The sequence below is a fragment of the Alligator mississippiensis genome, chromosome 11 (genome assembly GCF_030867095.1).
Source record: "Alligator mississippiensis isolate rAllMis1 chromosome 11, rAllMis1, whole genome shotgun sequence".
Taxonomy (NCBI): domain Eukaryota; kingdom Metazoa; phylum Chordata; order Crocodylia; family Alligatoridae; genus Alligator; species Alligator mississippiensis.
Window position 1 is genome coordinate 28,466,513 of NC_081834.1, and position 23,680 is coordinate 28,490,192.

General features: G+C 46.7%; 1 protein-coding gene across 11 annotated transcripts in view; it reads left to right on the forward strand.

Annotated features, from left to right (window-relative positions):
• Window positions 1-23,680, forward strand: part of LINGO1 (leucine rich repeat and Ig domain containing 1) — a 512,521-nt gene that overhangs the window by 31,354 nt on the left and 457,487 nt on the right. For 8 of the 11 annotated variants that reach the window (XR_002087061.2, XR_009455599.1, XR_002087062.2 and 5 more), the window contains exon 2: window positions 21,440-21,638. The exons of the other annotated variants lie outside the window; for them this stretch is intronic. The gene's annotated coding sequence lies outside the window, so the exon portion shown is untranslated. The remainder of the gene's footprint in view (window positions 1-21,439; window positions 21,639-23,680) is intronic. 11 annotated transcript variants of the gene reach the window in all.

Here is a 23,680-nt window from a genome sequence, read left to right on the forward strand (position 1 = left end):
TGAGCAGGGGGGGCCCCTCTGCACCCCCTGGCTCAGCAACTGATACCTCCTTGGTCTGGGGGGCACCTGGGCTCTCCCCATGGCTAATCACCGAGCCGGGGGTACGAGGCCCCCCCCCCCCCCCCCGGCGCCGCACTCCCTGGTGGACCCGGAAGTGGACCAGAAGTACTTCTGGTCCACTTCTGGGTTCGTTGCTGAACGCACAGGGTCTGCCCCACACTCCTGCAGGACCCTCTATCTGCCCCAGCATCATGGCGTTCATGAGCCGCACCTGGTACCTCAAGATACATGGAGAAAACATTTAAAGCTGTGTCTATGGGTGAATCACTGATTCTCTGAATCGGCATCAAATCTTTGGATTTGGCCGAATCGAACCAGGGACAATGATCTGAATCAACAAATTGAATTGCTGTCCCTAATTTGGGCCGAATCCAAATCAAATATGGCCTGTTTCACACACCTGCAATGTACAATACCTAGTATGGCAGGGCCATAATGTCCACAGGATCCTACTGTCATATGAAAAGTAAAAAAATAATGTGGTATCATCTTGTCACCCTGGAAACAAGCTAATTCTTTTATGTATGGCCCTTGCAGCCTTGCCTCCTAGGGGAGCTGTGTTTAGGCATCAGAACCGAGAGTTGCTCTTAGCTCAGATTGGTGTTACATGTGGCTGCAAAGCTTTGTAAGGTCTCTACTCTGGCTTCCTTCCATGTGGATGTGGCTGGAGTTACTGATCCAACGAGAAAAGAGTGCTGGAAAACTTGGCTGTGTTTTCTCTTGCCTGTTCTGGAAAGGGAGCACGTAGCCGCAAGCAGTTCTGGAATCCGCTGAGAGCCGTACCTCTCGCATGCCTCAGACAAAAGCCTGTTAAGGTTATTTCATACCCTAGTCTGGCCCCTGAGTTCCTTTTGGATACAGACCAGCTTCATAATGAAATCTCTTTCTATTTCTGTTGTTTTCTGAGCATCAGTTTAATGTCTGGAAAATCCTGTTGCTGTGGAGCCTGAAGTACTTAAAAGAAATCCAGTTAAAGAAATGGTCCTCTATAGAGACCCTGTATATACCAGGCACCAAATGGAATTCAGCTGTACAGAGACACATGGGGTGAACCAGAGCATTGTGAATGGTGTTGCTTCTGCATTCCACTGCAGAGTAGACTATGGAGATCATAAGAATGCCATTGTGTCTGTTTCTTGTCCTGCTCTTCTGTACAGGTTTGTGCCATGCCTGTCACCAGGGCTTTGAGCACTTTTTTAGCAATTCATTAAGCAAGGTAACAGATCAAGACCTTTCTTTTTAGACCAAAATAATCACGATGTTTTCAGGTCTTTTGCTAAAAGTTCTCATTTCTATATAAAGTTTCTTTTCATCTTAAAAAGCCTATTTTTCTTTAAAATGGTTTTGAGTAATGCTACTTAGATTTGCCGCCTTTCCTTCTATTTCTGGGGAGTGGAGGGGACAATGTAGATGGTCTTAGTTGTTGTTACTCTATCCTGTTTTTCCCTTTTGCCCTCTCCAGAAGGGAAAATACAGTGGAAGGAGATGAGGTTTGTTAGGACTCTGAAACTATGCTGGTGTTTTTGAAAGTCTTACTTGCACATTTTTCACCTAAAATTTCCAGTGGGTCTGATTCTCAGTCTTATTTTGCCCATTAGGTGTCTCAGTGGCACTTAGATGCCCAAGTGCCATTCTATTCCACCCTGATGTAGTCCCTACAATACATACTGTTTCTTTCTGTAATGTATGTCTATCTTAACCATAGGACTAAGTCAGAGAACAGTGGCAAGGAAGAGAGCTCGCTGCTTTGTCTTTATGGTTTGTTTGTTTTCTTTCAAGGACTTGAACAGGGTGGAAGAGGATTGCACTTGAATGCCAAGTGTAATTTATGGACCTGAGAGGTAGAATAGGATCTGGCCCTTAGTAGGTTTGGCCTTGTTTTTATTCTCTATTCAATTTTAGTGTGAAGATTCAAGGTGGGCCTGAGTTTCAAGTCTCCCCAAAGTTTCTATCTGGGCTATTAGTCTGGAATGAACCCTAGTAAAAATTGAAGGGGGAGGGGCAGAGGGTGAGGATGAAACTCACCTCTTAAAATCCTGAAGTCTTTTATGTTAATGTTAGTGGGCTTTAGATCAGGCCTACATAGAAAAAGTAATGTTATTGCTGCAGGCAGCCTGTTGGCTGCGGAGCAGAGCTATGGTGAGTGTCATGTTGTGGTCAGGAGAATGAATAGCAATCCTATTGAGGTGTTCAACATACATGTTGTGAAACCAAGCTGTTCAGGTAGGAAATTTACCTGGGGCAAAGAGACCAGGTAAGCGTAGGGGTGGGCTGAAGTGTTTCTAACGTTCTTTGTTGGCACTTTCCTGTATTGAGCCCCCAAACTGAGCCCCAACTCCTTCCAAAATCAATGAGAGTTAAGGATCAGGTGCCTTGGAAGAGGTGCCCTGGTGAATGAGGCCCTCATGGTATGCATCACCTAATCATGTACCTGCTGTATACCTAACAATTGTCTCAGAGTCAGTGTAGTAGTGCCTTTATAAACACCCTAAACGCATCAATACTATATACGTTTCTTACATGGTATTTGTAGATTGCTGTGCAGGAAGCCAAGATTTTTTTTTTTTTCTCTCCACATTAACTGTATTTAATGAAGAGGCAAGGGTCACAGGATAGAAGGAGCATGCCAAAGAAAATGCTTTCCTGGGTGTTTGTTTCCACTGATCTCTTTACAAAGAGAAACTACTATGCATATCTATCAGGACAATTAAACAGTGGCACAAGTTGCCAAGGGAGGTTGTGGAGTTAACATCACTGGAGATATTCAAGGCTAGACTTGACAATTATCCATCGGGGATGCTTTGGGCACAATGAAATTTCAGCTGCTGCCTATCCAAGGGGAATGAATTAAATGACCCAGTGGCAGACGTCTGCCACATACATTATACCATGAGTACATTTCAGGGCACTGTGACATGAATGTTTCCAGACTGGGGAGGAGGCAGCCTTAACTGAGAGGTCAGTGATGGGATCTCTCAATGCTGTCCAGCAACAGTCTGGCGGATGAAATGGTGTGACAGTGACAGCTTCTGAAAGGAGCAGTGTCTTAGCCCTTGGCCTGCCTTCTCCCATGGAATGAGAGAACTTCACGTGATGGGATTAATGCTTTGGGTTTAGATGCTTTATTGTCAATCTGTGGAAAGATTTGGTTTCATGCCTTGGAAAACTTTGCTCTGGCTGGCTGCATCATTGAGTGCTGATTAGAATAGATGGCAAATGGTCTATCATGCATTTTTTTTTTTTTGACAGCAGTTGGGTTTTTAGCTTAGAGAAAACATTAGTGGAATGGATACTGTATTTACCTGAATAGAAGACAGCCCTGATTATAAGATGACCCCCCAATAATGAGATACTATATATGGAAAATTTTTTAAATTTTGTTATAATTTTCCCAGTATAGAATCTAATCACTGGTGGTTTGCCTTGGAAGCTGTCCCTCTTCCACTGCTACAGCCAGGAAAATAAATCTGAGATCAGGTAACTCTTTGCTTTCTACTTCCCCCCCAACATTTTCCCCTGGCAGCCCCTTCTCCCTCCACTTACGCTCCTCACTTGCATGTGCTCCAGAAAAGCAGAGTATTTTGAAAACATTGTTCCTATGGAGTGAGCATCAGGGGTCAAACAAATACCTAGACCTGCTAACCCAGGCAATGAAGGAGAAATGGTGGGACATGTGTGGGAAAGGGCCTGCCACTTTCTGGGTGTCACTTAAATAAACCTGTCATTAGTGTGGGAGATGGTACTATAAGGACTCATACCAAAGGGACAGAGGAATCATTATTAAGGATTTTATTAGCATGGGTTAAAACTAAGTTTATGGAAAGTAAGAACCTTCTAGGTTTTTAAGGAGTTGGCTTTCACTGAAAGAGACTGCTTGAAGCTGGGGCTGCATGAACTGAAATACTCCATTGATTGGGACAAGGAAGAAAGAGATCAGAGAGGAATGGGCGGAGAAGAAGTAGAGGAAAAAGGACTGGACACACTTCTTTCACTGATGCAACAAAGATAACTGATGAGAGGGGTGGAGAGTTGCAGGTGGTTACTGAGGTAATATTTTTTCATGGAGTTCTGTATGAAGAAAAAGAGTTCTGTGAGGGGTTGGGGCATTTTTTGGTTTTGGGTGGTTGTTTTTTGTGGGAAGCTGCTGCATGTTCACAGGTTTTATATATGTAGCTGTATGTTTTTGGATATAGTTGTTTTTGCAATATGCAGTTTTTGGTAAAACGAAGAGACTAAATCTGTGAAACTTTAAGTATAAGGTGATAAGTGTGTTTTTATTATAATTTGTAAAAATAAATAAATAAATCCATTGGCATATTTGTCCGATATGGGCCACGTGTGTTAGTCATACTCGGTGTTGGCTGCATTTAATCAACTTTGTAGTTAGTTTCCATTGCTGAGCACATGCTGCTTTTGGCAGCAGTTTAATGATAGGCATTGTATTTAGTGACATTTCCTTGTATGTGATTTATAAACAAAGGGGTTTACCTCCTGCGCACCCCCCACCAGTTGAGGGGAAAAAACCTTGTATTGGAATTGAGTAAATGCAGTTTGTGTTCATTCTTTTCTTTTCTTTTCTTTTTTTAATTCCATCAGTAACTTGAAAGTTTTCAGAGTATACTCAATTTTTAGCCCAAAACGTAATTTTTGACTGTACATTTCCTATCTTTTAAGAAAATGAAAAGTAAAAATTTTCCTAAGGTTTCAATGGTTTTGTAAAAAATGTTTTATACATGTAAAATACTTACTTACTACATGTATTCCACATGCTTCTCAAGCCAGCCATTAATTGACTGATTTCTTACAGGTGAGAGAGTGACTAATGGCTTTACAGATAAGTCTGGGGGTGATGCTCTGTACACAAAGTGTGTGGAGATGTCCCCTAGCTTGTCACTCAAACAAGGCAGGTCGGAGAACGGGATAGGGTGGAAAACAGGGAAAGGGGGGGCAGAGCAGTAAATTATTCAGAAGGCTCAGCAAGAAGTTTGAACTTGACAAGAGCCAAAGGGCCTATTAAATCCACTATAGACTCCACCATTGCTAGTCTGTTAAACATGGAAGATATCTAAATATTCAAGTGAGAAGGAGATGCAGCACAAAACCCATAGAATAGAGGTAGTGAAACTTGGGGTGGTGAGGGGAGACTACTGAAGGAATTCAAAGAGGAGGTTGATAACCAAAGCATGCACAGAGAGGTGACCCTGGATGCTGAGTGTTTGAATGAATGAATGAATGAATGAATGAAATTGAGGCAAGGGGGGTGTTGGAGGAGGAGGTTTCAGAGGTAAAAATGGGAGGCAATGAGTCCATGGCAAAACTTATGGCTGTCTGGGCAGCAAAACAATGCCTAAGCTTAAAGGGTGGAGGAACCAGAGTAAGATATAGACACGCCTGGATGCATAGAGTGAGGAATGGACTTGAAGGGGACTTCCAGGAGGTTGAGGGTATTGCCTTTGAGAGCAAAGGTGAGAAGTTAGGTCCTGTACTAAGTCACTCTCCAAGTGGTGAATGTCTCATGTTAAGTAACCAGCTGTGCAGCACATAGGCTAGGGACAGACGTTCAAAAAGCCCAAGCCTGAATTGATTCAGTCTTTGCAGGTTTGTCTAATCTGCAGAGATTGAAGCAATTTGCAAGTGGATAGATGACATTCACTTTTGATTCAAGACATGCAGGCAAATGACTGCAGTAGCTCAGGCTAGAAGCTGGGGAGTGCTAGAGCAAGCCCTCCCTTTCCTTCAGCAGCGCTGAGCTGAAGGGGGCATGGCCAGGTCCTGGCAGGATGGTCTGATTAGCAAACAGTTTAAGCCCCCCACCCTGGCCTGCGCAGTACCCAGCCAGGGGTGGGGGGTGTGCTTGGAGGGGAAGGGGGAAGCAGGTCTCACCAGGCTTTCCCCCCCCCGCCACTCCCTCCCCCCCCCCCCCCCACTCGCTGCTCAAGAGGCAGGAGTGTTGCCAGACCTCAACCCTCCTCAGATATCACTCTGAGGCAAAGGTAGGGGAGGGAGGACTGCTTGTGTGGACTGCATTCATCTATGGATGATATTGAGCATTTCAGTCTCCCTCTCCCTGCTTTTTCATGTTGTCTGCAGCAAACTGACAGCACTCACAGGTCCCATGCATTGCAAACCAGGTCATTTCTCACACCTCTCCCTGTTCCCATTTGAACACTGTCAGATTGCAGCCTTTGAAGCAAGCCAGCAGGGAGCTTCTCAGAACACAAAGCTTATCAGCCCATCATGAAAACAAAACCCAGCTTTTTCCAAGGCATTTGTAAGGAAAAACAGAGGGACATTACCAGCTGACCTGCTGATTAATTCCAAAAAGCCCTAAGCAGACACTGTTCTGTCGGCCTTTGTTCTGGTGAAATTGGAGACACACAGACACCTCAGCATTAGCAGGGGGCTGCATGACCATGTACAGACCCCAGCCGGCATCTGGTCTGCTGGGGTCCATGCTGGGGGGGGCTTGAGCAGCAAGGGGTGGGTGGTGAGGCAGGGGGAAGGCAAGCAGATGCTGCTGTGCCTGCAGTCTCCACCTCCTTCTCAGCCAGCTGGAGCTCTGGGTAGGGAGCAGAGGGGTGGGGCCAACCCTGCTCTCTGGGGCAGACAGCCCAGCCCAGGACTGAAAAGCATGCTAGGGGACTGTGATTTAACTTGAACCAGGAAGGGGTCTGGGACAGAAGATTTATAAACCAGTTTGACCCAAATCAGTTAAGCCTGATACTACAACCAACCAGGTTTATCTTGAACCAGTTTCAGCCATTTTGAAAGTGGTTTATGTGCACTGAGCTAATGTTCCGTTACAGGTTTAAACCGGTTTCTGATCACTTAAACCCGTTTATGTGTAACTTCTGTCCCTAACCACAATGTTCAGGATAATGTCACTAAATGGGACAGAAGCAGGAGAAAAAGGGGGAAGCTTAAGTGAGTCACAGTGAATTATTTAGCTATAACGGGGAACCTGGACATAGGGAGGTGCTACCTGTTTGGATCCCTTACTTCTCAGGGAAGCCTGAAACACCCTTTTTGAACAGGGAAAGGGTTACCATCAACATCCTAGCTCAGGGGTTAGGAAACTTGGGCCTCCAGAGAGGCAGCCATATTTGGCCTTTCATCATCATAGTCTCACTATTGTGATATTCTTCCTACAGATCTGGTTTTCTGTGGTTTCTGAACAGTTTAAAGATTTTATTTTCTCTTGTCAGACAAGTAGATACAGTCAATCCTTGATCCTGCCTCGTTATTTTGTGTGGTATTTTGCCTTTGTGCCTCAGCTTGTCAGCTCTGTCAAAACCTGGAAACTTTGGCCTTTGATTGACCTTGGACTCTGATGTCCCTGTATTTAACAACCTCGAGCCACTTTGACTAACGTTCCCTCCTGCCAGTGTTTTTTGCAATAATGCCCCCAGAGTTTCTGGTGCAGCACAGCAAGCAGAACTCAGTGGCTGTATATGATGCTTGTCCTAAATGGGACTTGCAAGATCAGCTCTTGGAATTTCTGATCCAATTATTAGTTGTAATGTGCCCGGTCAAGACTGGAGACCCCATTGTGTTGGCTGCTTTATGTGCAGCACAGAGAGGCAGTTTTTGCCCCAAAGTACCTACAACTTAGAGTCAAGATGGAAGTAGTAGTGTCCCCATATTACAACTGTGGGGACCGGGGTACAAAGGTTAGGAAGTCAAAGTCTTGTCCAAAGTCACATGTGAGAAGTCTGTTGCAAAACTAGGAATTATCCCCGGGTCTCTGAGCCAGGTTTATGCCTTAGGCGTGAGGCCAGCCTTCTCCTTGCTTTACATAGGCAAGGCAATAGTCCAGCACTGTAAAGGTTGGGGATAGAGATTCTCAGTTCCCTGTAGCCACATGTTTGTATTCCAGCCTCCGATCCTGAAGGAGGACACCAAGGGAATACAGATTATTACGTAGAGTATCCTTAGGATGCAGCTTCAAAGGCATTAGTGATGGTAGGGCACTTTTCTTAGGAGGAGATATTTGCCCCAGGGTCCTTGTTCAAAATTTCCCCTTCCTCCGCTGTTATGCTGTGGTGCAGTGTCCATCCCAGATGTGGCTGCATTTTGGCAATGTCAGTTGACCTTCATGACTCTGGCTTGAAAGATGTTATTTTCTCCTTGGTATCATAGATTCATAGATGTTAGGGTCGGAAGGGACCTCAATAGATCATCGAGCCCGACCCCCTGCATAGGCAGGAAAGTGTGCTGGGTTCAGATGACCCCAGCCAGACTCCTATCTAACCTCCTCTTGAAGACCCCCAGGGTAGGGGAGAGCACCACCTCCCTTGGGAGCCCATTCCAGATTTTGACCATTCTAACTGTGAAGAAGTTCTTTCTAATGTGCAGTCTAAATCTGCTCTCTGCTAGCTTGTGGCCATTATTTCTTGTAACCACCGGGGGCGTCTTGGTGAGTAGAGCCTCACCAATTCCCTTCTGTGCCCCCATGATGAACTTATAGGCAGCCACAAGGTCGCCTCTCAATCTTCTCTTGCAGAGGCTGAAGAGGTCCAGGTGCCCTAGTCTCTCCTCGTAGGGCTTGGCCTGCAAGCCCTTAACCATATGAGTGGCCCTTCTTTGGACCCTCTCCAGGTTATCCACATCTCTCTTGAAATGTGGCACCCAAAACAGGACACAGTACTCCAACTGTGGTCTGACCAGTGCCCGATAGAGGGGAAGTATCACCTCCTTGGTTTTGTTTGTCATGCATCTGCTGAAAATTTAAAATACATGTATCATGTAACCCTAAATCACTAAGCTCTATTAGTAAGGAAGTTGCTTTCCATTTCTTCAGCAAAAAAATGCCCCAATATGCAAAATGTATTTTTAATGTCCTGGCTGGGGTTTTAGAGACATGCATTTGGACCTGCAGCTGGGAAGCTTCCACTGAGGAAAACGCTGGGTAAAGCTATCGTTTTGTTCGTGTCTTATTGGTGTGTTTGTTGGATCTGGAGGGTGAGTCAGACTTGGTTTGATCCGGAAGCATTGTTGGAGAGAGTGAGGTGCAGGGATTGGCCTTCATCACATGATGGGGGAAGGGCATGAAAGGCTTCTAGAGAGGGTGGAAATCCCTCTGCAAACTTCCATGGCAGCAGACAGGCAAAGGGCAGGAGAGAGGGTGAGAAGCGATGGGCTTGTAAAATTAATATAAATGACTTAATTCCCAGGTGAGAGGAGATGAGATCTGCTGCTTTTATTTTAGCTGGAGCGAGGTTGGGGCTCAGGGCCAGGCTAGTCGGATCCATTAATAGAACCCAGGCCTAGCACCTGTTGCAAAAGAAAACAAATGTAGTAAACCTAGTTAACCAGTGGGCAATTCCATTTTGTTTAAAGGGAAAGAAATGCTCCAATGGGCTGCCTGCTCCTGAGAGTGAATTTCAATAATTGGAATCCCTGGAGCCTTCAAAACTGGGAACAGGAAGAGGAGGAGGAGGAGGGGGCTACCCAGAAACAGAGGGGATGTCAGGGAACCAGGAAGGATGCATGAAGGAACCAGGCAAGAGCTACAGATCTTGCGGTGTTTGTAGCTGTGGCAGAGAGAGACTGGCCTTTGAAACTGCATGCAGCCCTCTGCACAGGGAAAGTGGTGTCAGGGGCTGGTTACATTTTAGAAAGATTAACCACCAGTCCCAGCACTGGTACAGAAGCATTGGGGAGCTAAACCTGCCATCCCATGCAGCCCCCAACTGTTTCAAGGGGCCCAGATTAGCCTTCAATTGCCAAGTGCCTGGTGCTCGGACAGTAGATTCAGAGAGCAGAAAGGCTGGATTTCGGTGCGTGCAGGGATTAGCTGTGGCAGTAACAGAAGGTTGTAGCACAGGGAGTGCTGCTGCATTGTGAAGCATGCAGCGCAAGCTGCAACCTGGGGCTGTGCCGTCTGGCTATTCTGTGGTGGAACCCCGGCGAGTCGGTTTGGGGCAGTTTAGCTTTAGAGCTGCTGCATCTCTTTTTGTCAGGAGTCAGGCTGAAATAATTAGGGAGGTGAAAATGCAGCAGCAGTTGTCATAGGTGGGGAGAACAAGATAACGTGGGCAGTGTGTTAATTGTTCCTATGGAGTGAGCATCAGGTGTTAAACAAATACCTGGACCTGCCAGCCCAGGGAATGAATGCAGGCAGAGTTCAGCAGGCTGCAGAGGGCCTGGCAGAGCACAGGGGATGCAGAGAGAAGCAACAATATTTTGCTTTAATTTTTAGCTGGAGCCAGCAGGGCTTGAAGCCTCTATCAGGAGCTGCAGATCCTTCAGCGAAGGGGTCAGAAGACCTGAGTAATGGTAGAAGCTAGGCCTTCAGCTCAGCTAAAGGATTCGATTGTCTGGGCAAGAACGTAGATCAGTGTAGAAATGTTAGCAGGTGCTGGCAGCTGGAATCTTCCACCTATTAGCAGGTGCACTGCAAGCTTTCCTTAGCCAGAAGGAGTCCGAGTTAGTCTACATGGCCCAGTCGCACTCATTCTTTGAGGCTGCTAGTGCAGGTTGTGTGGTGTGGAGCTCCAGTTACGTGGGATTTAAGCTGGTGACGTCATCATATTTCCCAGGGTTGGTCAAACTGTACTTGGGCAGTAGCAACTGCTGTCAGTCACTAGCAAATCTGGGTCTGACCCCCAGCCTGGAGGGGTAAAGCTCCGTGGTTCTGGCTCCTCTCAGGGCCAACATTGGGAATAGGAAACGGCAGCTTGTGCCCCTTGCTGCTTGCTAGTTACATGTATACTGTAGGTGAGTTCTGATTTGTATTTCCATGCCCATGACTCTGTATCAAGGGTGCTCATCCCCTGGCTCTCGAGCCAAATCTGGCCTGTGGAGCCATGGCATCTGTCCTGCGGGGATCCCCATGGGTCAGAAAATTTGGCAGCAGGGGAATAGTGGAAGATCTGTGCAAACGGATCCAATCCTGCCTGGGCCACTGCCAGGCAATGTGATCAGGCCCACATCCCTGCCCATTTGGATTTGGTTGGGCTGTTCCCCATCTCCCTCCCCCACCCCACAGATCCATTTTGGGGCTGGGATGCTCTGCCCCTGCTTCCCCCTCTGTGTAGATCCAGGCTGTGGATGGACCTGGGTGGGAGTGAAAAGGTTGGGCACCACTGCTCTACAGCAGTGGTTTTCAACCTGTAGACCCCCAGACTGTCTAAGATGCGGGCGAGCAATTATTTTGGGCAGAGGGCTGCTTAACACATTTTGGTGAGCTGTCAGGGACCGCATAGGTAGCCCTGCCCCTTGATAGTTGCCCCACCCCCTCCTAGTCATCACATTGGGGCCAGAAGTCCCTCCCCTTGCTCCCCCCACAATATGCCTTTTGGGAGCGGGGGGTTGCTATCTTAGAACCAGAAAAAAACTAAATCATACACTAGAAGTTAACCACCTGCTATACTATATTTTAATTTCATTACAAAAAATATTTGTCATGACTTTTGATTGTGTACTATATACAGAAGGGATTGCATAATAACTCCAAAATAAAGTGTCACTCTTTTATATTGTGAGAGGGTATGGGGGGGTTGTGAGAGGGTGTGGCTATGCAAGGAGGCATAGGGATGTTGGAGTGTATGTATATGTCGGTGGGGGTTGTGGGAGCAGGGTGGGAATGTGAGGGAGGGGTGGGGGTTGTAGGGACACCACATGCACTTTGTGCCCCCCCCCCCCCCCCCCCCCCCCGGTGGGTGCTGCACACTGCTTGGGGTTCTGTGCCACGCGCCTGCAGCTCCACTCTCACAGCATGGAAGCCCCATGCTGGACTGCATGGGGAAGGTGGGGGCAGGGCTCCCTCCACTCCCTGTAGAGTGCAGGGACCTGCACAGCAGGGGCTGGGGAGGCAGCAGGCTTCAGTACGGGGCTTCTCCCGCTGTGAGTGTTGGAGCTGCAGGTGCATGGTGTGGAGCCCCAGTGATGGGGCAGGCTCCATTCTCCATACCCCATCAGGTGCCTGACCTCCAGCACCCTGACCTCCCGCCCAGCTGCTGCTGCCGGCACTTGGGGCTCCATGCCATGGGGGGAGTGTGTGTGGTGGGGCTCCTACATACCCCCAGCCTAGCTGGCCTCCGTGCTCCCGTTGCCCCTCTGGGCGCAGGCTCTGCACTGAGCTTCCTCCCAGCTGCAGCTTTACCTCCCACCAGCCCGGCCGCTTCCCTACCTGCTGCCCCCAGCGAGCAGGTTCTGGCTGCAGCAGGAGCCTGCCCAGAAGCTGCTGGCTGAGCAGAGCCCTTCCGCCCACGAGGGTGGGAACAAGGCCCAATAAGGCACTATGGGGGGTTGTACACATGGGCGCCTTTACCCCACCCAGCCCTTCTGCCCACAAGGGTGGGAGCGAGTTTGTTGTGGCCTGCTGCTTTCATCTGGCCCATGGCACCCCACATCTGGCCTGTGGGCTGTATTTTGCCCACCCCTGCTCTAAGGGGTTAGCGAAGGATGACTATGATTAATCAGAAGTATGTGAATACCCACACTTACTATTCAGAGGGGTTCACATCTCCATTTGAAATTTGCAAAGGGGCCCACACCTCGATTCAAAATTTTTTAGGGGTCTACAAACAAGAAAAGGTTGAAAACCACTGTGATACAGCATTACGGCAGGGGAGACTTGCACTTCATAATGAAAATCAGTGGTATATAGTATGAACTTTTTTTTAAACTTATTTCATCAGGTGCTGCGCTGGTGTATATGCAGCTCTGATTTTAGTTAGTCTATAAGGTGCAAAACTACTGTGCCTTTTTCCTAACTTCAGGCTATCATGACTAACTACTTCTCTCTGTAGGACTTGCCAGGATCAGCCGAAGGATTGAAGGCCTTTCCCCTCACCTCCCTCCCATGCCCCTGTACTAAGGGCTGTTGTGGGGAAGGCACGGAGGCTCACGGGGTGAGGGGTATTTTTCAGGGCTGGTTCTTACAGCTGCAGTGAGACTACTTTTGCCTAATTCACTGACCATGTAGTTTAAGGAACACTGAACTGCTACCATCTGGTATTACCATTAGAAGGCTCCATTCTGTGTCACAATCAGTAACTAGCATTGCTACATTTGAAAATAGAGGCAGGCAACATAAAATGGATACAATGGATTTTAGAGATGATATACCTACAAATTAAAAGAGCTGTGATTAAAACAATGCATTAACCCCAGAGGGGCTGACCCCAGTGAGCAGCGAGTTGATGAGAACAAACATCTCTAGCTCACTTTACTAAAGGCAAGTACGAGGACCTTTGTGGCCCGGCCTGCATAAGAGGTTGCGTTGAGCCAATAGAACCCTGCACCAGAAGGTCAGCAAGTAACATGGCCGGTGTAACCATGCTCAAAGGCTCCAGGACCTCCTGGGTGACCTGATTTGCAAATGGAGAGCACATCACAGTGGAAACGTGCGTAAAATTATTAGTCATCAGAGCAACACAGCAAAACGCAGAGAGCACGGGCAGTTACCTTCCTGGGGCAAGTAATCCAGTAACAGGGCCGATGTCTATGAAGTCACTTGCATTTGTATTGGCTGCAATGGCAGTAGAGGCTGGAGAGCTATTAAGGAAGGGAGAAATGTCAGTACCTAATAAGTGATATAGTTATTATGGAGAGCTGTTTGCTTGTGGGCTTGTAATTAATGCACCAAAGATGAAGGCACATCAGCTAAAAGCCTGATCAGAGAACCAGAAGATGCCAGCTCTGCAGTAAGGGAAGGATAATGTAGAACAAATCAGGTTTCTGATACAGGGTGAATGCAAGAAGCCAGCAAGTCCCTTCCTGTTGTCGAGGAAGGTTCCAAAACAAAATGGCGTTGTGTTGTACATTTCATTGGCAATCAGATGAAAACAGGGAACGGCCTGTAAAGCAGCATGCCTTCTCCCACTTTGGTGGCATCCACTGTTGCTTGGTTTTACTGAGTCTCCAAACTGATTTAATAGATTCATAGATGAGGTCCCTTCCGACCCTAACAATAGATCATCGAGTCCGACCCCCTGCATAGGCAGGAAAGAGTGCTGGGTCTAGATGACCCCAGCTAGATGCTTATCTAACCTCCTCTTGAAGACCCCCAGGGTAGGGGAGAGCACCACCTCCCTTGGGAGCCCGTTCCAGACCTTGGCCACTCGAACTGTGAAGAAGTTCTTCCTAATGTCCAGTCTAAATCTGCTCTCTGCTAGCTTGTGGCCATTATTTCTTGTAACCCCCGGGGGCGCCTTGGTGAATAAAACCTCATCAATTCCCTTCTGTGCCCCCGTGATGAACTTATAGGCAGCCACAAGGTCGCCTCTCAACCTTCTCTTGCGGAGGCTGAAAAGGTCCAGGTTCTCTAGTCTCTCCTCGTAGGGCTTGGTCTGCAGGCCCTTAACCATGCGAGTGGCCCTTCTCTGGACTCTCTCCAGGCTATCCACATCCCTCTTGAAGTGCGGCGCCCAGAATTGCACGCAGTATTCCAACTGCAGTCTGACCAGCGCCCGATAGAGAGGAAGTATCACCTCCTTGGATCTATTCGTCATGCATCTGCTGATGCACGATAAAGTGCCATTGGCTTTTCTGATGGCTTCGTCACACTGCCGACTCATGTTCATCTTGGAGTCCACTAGGACTCCAAGATCCCTTTCCACTTCTGTGCCACCCAGCAGGTCATTCCCTAGGCTGTAGGTGTGCTGGACATTTTTCCTCCCTAGGTGCAGCACTTGGCATTTCTCCTTGTTGAACTGCATTCTGTTGTTTACTGCCCACTTATCCAACCTGTCCAGGTCTGCTTGCAGCTGTTCCCTGCCCTCCGGCGTGTCCACTTCTCCCCATAGCTTTGTGTCATCCGCAAACTTGGACAGAGTACACTTCACTCCCTCGTCCAAGTCGCTGATGAAGACATTGAAGAGTATCGGTCCAAGGACCGAGCCCTGCGGGACCCCACTGCCCACCCTTCCAGGTCGGCTGAAGCTAATGTCTATGCCCAATACTGTACTTTTCATGGGGATGCTTACTCCTTGCATATATAGAACACACACATGGAGAGTGGAAAGAGCGAAGCACCACCAGGTAGCTGGGCTCTAGGCCGTGCTTTGTGGAAAATGTCCAGTCTCTGCCAAAAAGAGGCATATGACTATAGCTACAGGGACAAATGGCTTTTTTCTTTCTTTGGCCTACCCACCATCACAATAACTTTGGTGACCAAAGTTACTGAATGGTGCCATGCAATAGCTACGTTTCCTTTCCTGCACAGCCTGTAACAAGAGGAGACACAGGCTTGGAAAGAGGCCCTTTGTTATGAGGAGCAGTTGGACCTTTTAGACCTGAGCATACTGACAGTCTGCTGCAAGAAAGGAAATGGAAGAAGTTTTATTTTCTGTAGTGGGGTGTGCCATGCCTTCCTCTTTCCGCTTCAACTCTGAAGTGCAAGCCTGTTTTAACAGCAGTGAAACTGAGTAGATCTATTCAGGCTGTGGCTTCTTCTGGAGTCCTACATGTCATCAAGCAGTCAGTGTACTACAAATTAATAAAAAAGAGATTACTTATTGAAAAATGTAATCTCCCATCCATTGACATGGGGCTGCCTATCCCAATTACTGCAAAGGCCATGGTTGCAGACCTTTCCAAGTGAATAGTATTTAACTGTAGTCATCTCTTAATGGGAAGGATATGATCCAAGAATGGAGGCAGTCAAGTGTGTCTTTATCTTTAAGATCTCCACATGGCGGCATACTGCTGGAATTTTTTTCCTTAAATTGAACTAGGGGAGTGTTGTGGAGCTTTGCTTAGTTACTTCTGTAGCAGGTGTGCAGAACCTTTGGCAATTTCTGTCTAAGGCCTGGCATCCTATCTGAAATTGCCAATTATGGGTCAGCATTTAGGTTCTGCAAAACAGTCGCAAGTTTCAGCGCAGTCTTACAAATATTTGCCAAGGATTCTTGCCACTCTATAACAGACTGGTCGTAGGTTTAGAAATGTCTTTCCCAATTAGGGTCCTCCGGCAAAGAGTGCAAATGAAGAGCAAACAATGAGAATCCAGTTCCATGCAGAAGCACAGACATGCAGCCAGGAAGATGAGGATATAGTGGTGGGTGGAGAACATGGCTGACTGCAACAGGGCTCAATAATTAACACTTGCAGTGCTGGAATGCAGAGTGGTCTGTTGCCTAAGCTACTGCTTAACTTGCAATTCTGCTTAGCAGTAGGGAGGCACCTGAAGAAGAGTTCTCCAATGGTCTTAGGAAGGTGAGCATATCAAGCCATGTTGCTGCTGTACGAATGTCTCGGAAATAATGAGGACATCAGCAAGGACGCACACAGATAGTTAAATATGTACCAAAGCCTCCTTCTCAGGGAATTAAGAACATTGTCCTGGTGCTAATGCAGGTCAGGTCAGGTTTGCCTGCTACCATAACTTACAGTAGACAGTACTACTTGTGACTGTTTATACCGAGGCTAAGTACAGACAGTTAAAAAGCCCAGGGGTGAATTGTTTCAATCTTCACAGATTAGTCTAAACTGCATAGATTGAACCAATAAGCAAGTGAACAGACATTCACTTTTGATTTCAGAAATGTAGCCACATGCCTGAAGCTGGGGGTAGTAGAGCACACCTCCCTGCTCTGCTGGAGCAGACAGCTTGAACCAAGGTCAGCTCTTCCACCCTGTAAAGGGAGGGGGGCTGGGACTGTGGGGAGGTACAAAGCATCCTGGGATGCTGGGGGACTGTGAGTTAACTTGAATCAGGAGGGGATCTTGGACAGAAGTTTAATAAACTGATTTAACCTAAATCACTTAAGTCTGATACTGCATCCATTCAGGTTCATCTTAAACCAGTTTCGGCCATTTTGAAAGCAGTTTATGTGCACTGAATTCCTGTTGTGTTACAGATTTGAACCAGTTTCTGATCACTTTATACCAGTTTATGTGCAACTTCTGTCCCTAGCTGGAGTGCTGGGTGGTGGTTAAATAACCTGGCAACCTCTAGGGTGCCAATGGCTTTGTGCAGAAGAGCACCTTAGAGGGGGTTACTAGTTTTACCTCTGGCTGAGGAAATGCCACCAAAAATTGTGGAACTAAAGTCTACTACATGATAGGGTAGACTGGATTCTCTAACCCTGGTTGGCAGCCAGTCTAGGAGTGGAGCCCCAATGGACAGACAAATGGATGATTTCCTTTGCGCTGGAAGCTCCTGCAGCCAAGGTGGTTCCAAACATACTGGCACCTGCCTTTCCTTTGGATTAAACCAGCAAGGCTGAGAGGAGGACATTGGTGGGTAGGCAACTCACTGTCTCCATATACACTGCCCAATCTTTTGCACCCTCGAGAGGTCATTCTAGTTTCACTTTATTTTCCAGTGAAGATTACATTCAGTGAGCTGATGTCTCACTTGGTGTAATTCTCTCGTCCTGCAAGATAGACAGATGCCTGCTAGAGAGGCACTTCCTAAATGCAGACAAGGCTAAGGGTTAAGGAGGAAACCCCAGTAATGGTATTGATGTCTGCCTGTAAACAGCATTAGTTTCCACCTCCTCTCCCCATGGGTTCTTTATTCTGCACTTGAACCAGCCTCACCCAGCTTCTTTTGTGACCTTCCAGTTGATTGCTAGGTGGCCATTACAGTGTCACAGAGAGAAGTGAATGAGGACTTGCAATGGGGAACAGCAGAAGGCCACTTGTGAAACATGCATCCTAATTTCATGCAATTCCTTTTAATAAGGAAGCACAGAGCAGGAAAGTAGGGAATGCTGGGTACATATGAAGAACATCTCTTCCCTTCTATGAGTTAGACCATATTCTTGACATGTGGGGCTAATCTAGACTGTTGGCTCCCCAGGTCAGAGGCCCTGAACCAAATCGGAAATGGTTCTTGGAGCCTAAGCTGCTGTATTACATAACACTTTAAGTGTTTCCCCCCTCGCATGCTGTGGGTTACCAGCTCAGACTCAGAACTTGGACTCGTACTCGGTTGCTCTTCCACTACTAGATATTAATTCCATCTGTATTTGGGCCTTGGACCCTGACAGCCTGAGTAGCACCCAGAGAGGCTGGAAGGGAAGAGTGAAGAGGAAAAGTGACTTGTCCAAGGTATGTGGCTCAATGACTTGCATTTTCCCTGCTCCTCTCTTCTTACCTGATCCCTTGGCCTGTAAGGAAAATTCTAGTCCCTCTGGACTCCCCTCAGAGCTTGGCTCGGTATACCCACATCTAGCTGTACCCAGCCAACTGTTAATTAGCTATGCAGCTAATTAATTGTGGCTTTCATTATTTTTATGGGCACCCATCCCGGGAACAGCTGGGCAGCTGTGCAGCCTGAGATCAATGTGTCAAGAGTTGGAGAGCCAGGGCAGGAGATTACAGTGGTGATCAGTGGGGTCTAAGTTGGAGGCTCTAAGGTTAACATTTAATAGCAGTATGGATATAGCCTTAGTGGTCACTGAGCAGCTGACTGCATCTATGAGAAGAGGAGTGAAGGAAATGGGCAGCTGCTCTGTGTGTGTGCGTGTGTGCATGTGCATGCAGCAGAGCATAAGAGCAGGGAAGGGGTTCATTGCAGATGATACTGGGTAGGCCCCGCAATTCTCTCTGGCCTGGTGGCTGCCAGGTTGGTTAGGTGTATGCTATAGAACATCACCAGCATGGGCTCTCTGAGTCCTGCCCTGGAGGAGACCGCTGCAGAAAGACTTCCCAGCTCCATTACAGTTTCTTGGATGCAAATGTCTGTCCGCTAACCGTGACCTCCATTTTATTGCAGATAGGCCATCGAACAACTATTGTACAATGTCATTATCATCCCTATCAGTAATATCTCTGAAGAACAAGATAGTTAATCTCCCTCCAGAGGAGCTGGGCCGTGTTTGTTCTAAATGCCTGGAGCAGTCAGACTGCGCAGGTAGCTCAGCCGGCGCTTCTCGGCATGTGTCCATCAGTGCTAATGCAGTACAACGTTAGTGCCCCTCGCAGATCCATGCTGGCTGCTCCTAATGAAAACTGTGCTTCTCAGACATGCCTAGCTGTTAGGGGGAAGCAAGGGGGAATGAAAATGTTTTTTATTTTGCTTATTTTAAAGAAGCTTTAGCTTTATAAATAAAGGATCTCTTTGCCCAGAGAAAGGTGGCTGCTGAAGCGTAGGGATTTTTTTTTTCTCAGTGGTATCTTGCTGCTGTTGCTTTTGATATGCAGGCTGCTGGGGGGTGTGTGTGTTCTGGAAGGCCGGTGCTAGCAAACAGTCCTCCAGATTCCAACAGCAACAGGAAAAAACAGCTCAAATTTATGTTCAGTGGAAAAAGCTGAGAAAATTTTATCGCCTTGGACAGTGCACTGGTTGTTCTGATTAACGGTCAGTCCAACTTAGTAAAGCTTGCCCTTGACTAGTAACAATGCATTACATGTAGCCCATGCTTCCCTAAGTCGCCACAAGATATAGGTCTCTCAGCCTCTGTATTTATACTTGAGTGCCCCCCCATTTCGTACCAATTCTTACTTCCTCTGGTGAGATTTTCATCTCTGGTTGGTTTTTTTGCGGTGTTTATACCCCTATGCTTTTGTTCTTATCTCTGCCTCATTAGTGAGATCTTACTTTTTTACATTCACCATTGAGTTTTTCAGCTGCTGTTTCCGGCACCTTAGCTTTGCTATAGCTTAGCATAACCAGGACTTCTACAGGGTTGATACCTTTCTTCAGCCCAGGGTGACATTGGAATAGAAGCAGTCTATCCAAAGGCATGCATAGCTGACAGCATGCCTTGTAGAGGCCACTGCTGCAGCATTTACAAGCAGCACAGTGCTGTTCTGTGCATAGGCCTTCTGGGTCCCCTTCAGAACTCCAGACCTGATAGGCACAGAGCAGTCTTGATGTTCTGACCCGCTCTGCGTCAAATATGTTGCTCCCTGCTAAACCGTATTTGCACTGTGGTCTGGCATGTGGTTTGTTTGGTTTTGTTGTTTGTAGTTTTTTTACTTATAGCCAGCCTTTTCCTCTCCCCTGATTGAGGCAGAGATATATGATAGCTGTAGCAGTTCTAGCCCCTTGCTCCTTCACCCTCAGATCTCAAAGCACTTCTATGAAGGAGGTCATTATGTCAGTTCTGTGGATGGGGAAACCTATGCACAAAGCTATGCAGTCACATGCCCAGAGTCATCCAGCAGCAGAGTTAACCTGGGAGACTTGGGTTCTGTTCCTATAGTAGCCTATAGTGCTATGCAGTGCTTCACAACGGTGACATGGAATCTACCCTAACCTAAGAGATCCTTAAATCCTCTAGAAACCCATCTCCTACTCCCTATCAGGTCTGCCCCGGTAGGCAGCTTTCTTACATTCAAGGGTGAGGTATAGGCAGTCCTTAGACTTACGATATGATTGCTTCCTAAAAACAGAGTCTTAAGTCGAAACATTGTAATTTGGAACCAATTTTCTCATAAGAAACAATATTATAAATGTAGGATTGGTTCCTGAACCAACGTCCAAAACCCTATTTTCACCAAAAATACCCCAGAACTTTGTACTCGATCAATTATAGATGAATAATACAGCTACATTAATGTATTTATGTTGTAAATAGCAGTCATATTGATTTGGAAGGACTTCTTTGAGGTGACTTTGCTGGACTTTTTGAAAGGCTTCTGGCTGGAGTCTTCTCGGGAGCCTTGGCTGCAGGTTTTTTGGAGTCTTGTCTGCTTCCTTAAAGAAAGTGTCCAAGGAAGTTTGGACAGATGTTCTCCAGGAAGATGGGTGACGCAGCGAACTTGTTCGCTGGCATGGTGTTGCATCGGATCAAGCGTTGTAAAGTCAAAACTGATGTCAGAAAGTTGAAACGGGGTGTCAATTTATAAAGGTTGTAAGTGTGAAACTTTGTAAATTGAAATGTTGTAAGTCAAGGACTGCCTGTATACATAAAACGGACCGTGTCTTAACACTAGGTTATTTGCAGGTCTGGGAGCACTTTGAATAGATAATTACTAGTATGTGAATGTGCATATGTATCTTTAGACATGGGGCAGTTTGCCTTTAAATGCAGAGGCAGTTATTTGCACACGTCCAGTGTAAAGGGTATTTGTGGGCCTGTCAGTGTGAGGGAGTATTGTATTCAGTAGAACTCCTGATTCCATGCTCATTTCTTTAGCATCTGAACAACTTCTAGAAGTTCATTAAGCAATGTGCTCCCTTTCTAGGCAGAAAAGCATGTGAAGCAGTTTTGGTTGGTGGATGCAGGAGTTCCTTATGTATATAACAACATGTTCTAAAGAAATGCATCTAGTACTTGGAGGGGCTGGTGAGGAGGCACCTACCTAACTGTCAACCCTCTTGATGTGCAAATCTGGACAGGTTGTAGGGCACTCGCACAGCATGAACAAGGAGTAGCACCTCACCACAGTTGCCCCATTCATGCTAGTCAGATGCTGGCCCTGTGGTTCAGTTTACGTGCTTACACTGTCTCTCCTGCATTTTGTCTTACCCCAGTCTTCTGCACCTGAGAGCCATATGCTGTTCTCAGTTTCTGGAGAACCGAAGGAGCAACCTTTCATCCTCAGCACCTTGGCTCTTATAGAAGACCTTGCTGTGCCAAGGAGAGTTAAGGCAAAAGAAGCCCGCAAACAGACAGAAAACCCAGGCTGCAGCCCCCTGAAGCCCCTACCTAGAGTCTTGTGTATCTACCAAGGTAAGACCTAGACTCGCTTTGTTTGTGCTAACCTGGCCTTCCTGTTGTTATCTGGCTGAGGACTAGTTGCTGCTTGATTACACTATGTCCCCAACTTGCTTAGGTGGGAGTTTGATTCCTTGTGCTTCTGTGACAGATAGGGGCAGGACTTGGGGTGCATGTGGTCTGCTGGTTGTTAGTTGCAGTATCCAGGGCCTGCTGAAAGTTGGTAGGGGAGAGTGCATGCTGCTTTTTTAGGGTGCAGATGTGTGATGTCTCGCATTGTGTCCGCAAGAATCTTCTCCCTCCATTGTTTCAAGGGATGGTGTCAGAGTTGAATTTAACCTGTCTGCAGAGTCCATGTCAGTGCTGATACTGGTGAGCAGTTTTAACAGATCTGTTGGGAGTAGGCAGGAGAACAAGCTGGCTCTGAGCAGCTCTGCAATAACACACTGATTTGCTAGTCTCAGCTCTCATATGCAGCCTTGTAATATCTTACCAGAATGTACAGCCAGGCTCTAGTGAGCAAGCAAACACTTGTGTCTGTTCTCTAAGCATCTGGAGGCACCTGTCTAGATTGGTGCTTCTTTGCGCTAGGTGCTGTACATGTTCCTAGTAAGAGGCAGCCCTCTATCCTAAAGAACAAGCTGAGTGGGGCATGGGAACAGGGAAGGTGAAATGATTTACCCATGTTCTTATAGTAGATGAGTGGCAAAGCTGGGAATAGACCCAGATCTTCAGGATGAGCTGGTAAATAGCTCCCCAGTACAGCCCAGTTGAGGGAAATGGGTCATAGCCTGCTATTTTTTCTTTCTGTACTGTGGCTGAAGAGAAGACTTCAGTCTGGAGGGCAGTTCATCTTCTTCTCTAAGATATATATGTTTTTCACTAGCATGATTTTTATGAAAAAAACACCACCACTTTCTGTAGGTGACTAGGCTTGTACACAAGGGATGGCAGCTGGGTTAGGATGACACTAATCTTAAACCCTTTGGAATCACGTTTGTGCAGTAAATGATATTTCCATCAAAGCAATCTCTGTCCTTTTTAGACTATAATGAGTCTGGGCCTGGGTGGGACTCTACTGTTGTGACTGGCTCCACTGATATGCTTCCAATATCATTTTCTATAATTTTTCTTAATAATGCCCTTGAGAATAATGCAAAGGTTCTTGTTTGTTTGTTTGTTTGTTTTTTCTCTCACAGTCTAGGTCTTTGGAGGAATTAGGAGATTTTTCTCCTTTTGCAAGAGAGGTGGGGGTGTGGTGCTGGAGATCACTATAGCAGCACTGTTTGGAGTTGGCAGTGTGTTGGGATTTTTTTTTGTCCATCAAAATGACATATACCCCATCGTTAATGTGCAGAATGCTTGCACATGATTCCTCTTTGTAACTATGTTTCTTCTGCCTTTCTCATCTACCCTCTACTGTGTTGATTTCAGAGGTTGGCTGAAGAAACCAAGCTGAGTTTTGAGGGGAGAGAAGGAAGGAAGAAAAATTGAAACCAAGGAAAATTTAGTTCTAGCATGGCTGCTATGGTAGCATGTGGTTCAGAGAATGGATTTTGGCTTTCTCCTTCCTCTGGTGCCAGATAACAGGAAGACAAGACCCAGTATATTTAAAACAGAAATTAGTATTGCTGCCAAAAGCAGGCAAAACTCAGGAATGGTCTCCCCCTAAATTACAGGCTTAACCAAAAACACCCACGTGTATGTCTGTCTGTCTCGATTTCTCTCTGGAACTGCGATGGTTAGAAATGTCTTTTTTTTTTTATGGGAATTTGCATGGGATTGCCTGATTCTAGGGGTAGAAGCTTACAAAGAAAGAAAAGAAAAAGAAAAAAAAAAGACCAGCTGTTGTGAGATTTGGCAATGTGGGCTGTGAGCTAGGTGCAGGGATTGCTGAATGAGAGTCTCTGGCCTGTGTGAGACTGGAGGTTGGGGAAGATGGTGATGGGACCATCTGTCTTCAGAATCACTCTGTAAGTGGACTGAGGGAATAGCTGTGGAGTCCCCATTAGCTTGTTATGAAGTTGTTGCTTTTCCTGCTCACTACTCTTGAGTCA